Consider the following 3,119-nt stretch of genomic DNA (forward strand, 5'->3'; position numbering starts at 1 on the left):
CGGGGCGGCGATGACGGGGACGGGGATGACGCGGGACGGGGCAGCAGTGACAACGGGGACGACGGGGACAGGGACGACGGGGCGGCGACGACGGGGACGGGGCGGCGACGGGGGCAGCGACGAGGGATATGGAGACAGGGGCAGCGGGCGATGGGGCAGAGGAGAAGAAGCAGATGAGAAACTGAAATTTTTGAAGTGTTTAGTTATATAGGATGGACCTTTAGTACCGGTTGGACCCACCAACCGGTACTAATGGCCTGTTTTGGCCAGGCCTAGCGGCGGGAAGCGCATCCCCTTTAGTATCGGGTGGTGGCTCCAACCGGTACTAAAGGTCCCCCCTTTAGTACCGGTTGGTGCCACCACCCGGTACTAAAGGGGTGTGTTGGGGCAGGTGCGGTGCGGCAAGTTTAGTCCCACCTCGCTAGCCGAGGGGCGTCCGCACTGGTTTATAACCCCCGGTGCGGTAGCTCTCTCGAGCTCCTCTCCAAAGCAGGCCTACTGGGCCTACATGTTCTGTGCTGCCCTGTGGACCTACTAGGCCTTTGCGGGCCTGCATCCTGGCCCAACAACAGGTTGGGTTTCTAGTCGTATGCAGGCCGCTTGGCCCAGTAGGCGGGTTTTTTTATTTTTTTTGCTTTATTTATTTTTGAGTTGTTTTTTGTGTATTTAGAGTTTCTTTGTGAATATTTTTGCTTTAGGTACAAAAAATTACAAACTTTCTGTTAGTGCCCATATTTTTCAAACTTGAATACTTTAAATTTTGAATTATATGAAATTAGTGTGAATCACTAGTCTGTGAATAACTTAACTTTAAAAACCAGTGTATTTAGAGTTTCTTTGTGAATATTTTTTCTTTAGGTACAAAAAATTACAAACTTTCTGTTAGTGCCTGTAGTTTTCAAATTTGAATAGTTTAAATTTTGAATTATTTGAAATTAGTGTGATTCACTAGTTTGTGAATAACTTAACTTTAAAAATCAGTAAAGGCATGAAAGAATTTGTTTGCACATAAAATTTCTTCGCGTTTCAAATGCCAAAACACATAACTGCCCTAACTATTATAGAGATTCCCTCCTGGGTGTGAAAAACAGAAGAAAGTGATGATAGTGAAGCCGATCACATCCCAGATCTTTGGGTGTGAAACTTTTTCTTCGCGTGTGTCCCTTTGTGCCGTAACCATGGAAAATCTTCATCATTTAACAGGATGCTCGGGTCAATATTCACTGTGAATGGAGCAATTTCATCAAACTTTTCATAATCTTCTGACATGTCTGTCTTGTCATCCACTCCCATGATGTTTCTCTTCCCAGAAAGAACTATGTGCCGCTTTGGCTCATCGTACGATGCATTCGCTTCCTTATCTTTTCTTTTTCTTGGCTTGGTAGACATGTCCTTCACATAGAAAACATGTGCCACATCATTGGCTAGGACGAATGGTTCGTCTGCATACGCAAGATTGTTGAGATCCACTATTGTCATTCCGTACTGCCGGTCTTCCGTTACCCCGCCTCGTGTCATATTGACCCATTTGCACTGAAAGAAAGGGACCTTCAAACCACGTCGATAGTCAACTTCCCATATGTCCTGTATATAACCATAATATGTTTCCTTTCCCGTCTTGGTTTCTGCATCAAAGCGGAAATCACTGTTTTGGTTGGTGCTCTTCTTATCTTGGGCGATCGTGTAAAATGTATTACCATTTATCTCGTACCCTTTGAAAGTCATCATATTCGAAGACGGTAACTGGGACAGCAAGTACAGGTCATCTTCAATAGAGGTGTCATGCATGGTACGTGTCTGCAACCAGCTGGCGAAACTCCTGGTTTGTTCATGTGTAATCCAGTCATCGGACCGCTCCAGGTGTTTGGAGCGTAGCAAATTCTTGTGTTCATCCATATATGGAGCCACCAAGGTGGAATTCTGTAGAACTGTGTAGTGTGCTTCAGTGAGAGAATGTTCGTCCATACATATTATTTGTTCCCCTCCTAGCGTGCCTTTTCCATCCAGTCTGCCCTTATGCCACGATTCAGGAACACCAATCGGCTTAAGGTCAGGAATAAAGTCAATACAAAACTCAATGACCTCCTCCTTTTCATGTCCCTTGGAGATGCTTCCTTCTGGCCTAGCACGTTTATGAACATATTTCTCTAAGACTCCCATGAACCTCTCAAAGGGGAACATATTGTGTAGAAATACAGGACCCAAAACGTTAATCTCTTCGCATAGGTGAACTAGTACGTGCGTCATGATGTTGAAGAAGGATGGTGGGAACACCAACTCGAAACTGACAAGACATTGCACCAAATCATTCTCTAACCTTGGTATGATTTCTGGATCGATTACCTTCTGAGAGATTGCATTGAGAAATGCACATAGCTTCACAATGGCTAATCGAACGTCTTCCTGTAGAAGCCCCCTCAATGCAACCGGAAGCAGTTGCGTCATAATCACGTGGCAGTCATGAGACTTTAGGTTCTGGAATTGTTTCTCTGCCATGTTTATTATTCCCTTTATATTCGACAAGAAGCCAGACGGTACCATAATACTAAGCAGGCATTCAAAGAAGATTTCCTTCTCTTCTTTGGTAAGAGCGTAGCTTGCATGACCCTGATGTATGTCGTCTTTTCCGTGCATACGTTGTTGGTCCTCCCGTGCCTCAGGTGTATCTTTTGTCTTCCCATACACGCCCAAGAAGCCAAGCAGGGTCACACAAAGATTCTTTGTCACGTGCATCACGTCGATTACGGAGCGGACCTCTAGGTCTTTCCAATAGGGCAGGTCCCAAAATATAGATTTCTTCTTCCACATGGGTGCGCGTCCGTCAGCGTCATTCGGAACAGGTTGTCCACCAGGACCCTTTCCAAAGACCACCTTCAAATCCTTGACCATATCATGTACATCAGCACTAGTACGGTGGCGAGGCTTCGTCCGGTGATCCGCCTCACCATTGAAATGCTTGCCTTTCTTTCTTACGGGATGCCTGCTCGGAAGAAATCGACGATGTCCCAGGTACACATTCTTCTTACAATTAGCCAAATATATATTTTCGATATCGTCCAAACAGTGCGTGCATGCGCGGTATCCCTTGTTTGTCTGTCCTGAAAGGTTACTGAGAGCAG

Source organism: Triticum dicoccoides, chromosome 2A, assembly GCF_002162155.2.
Source record: "Triticum dicoccoides isolate Atlit2015 ecotype Zavitan chromosome 2A, WEW_v2.0, whole genome shotgun sequence".
NCBI lineage: Eukaryota > Viridiplantae > Streptophyta > Magnoliopsida > Poales > Poaceae > Triticum > Triticum dicoccoides.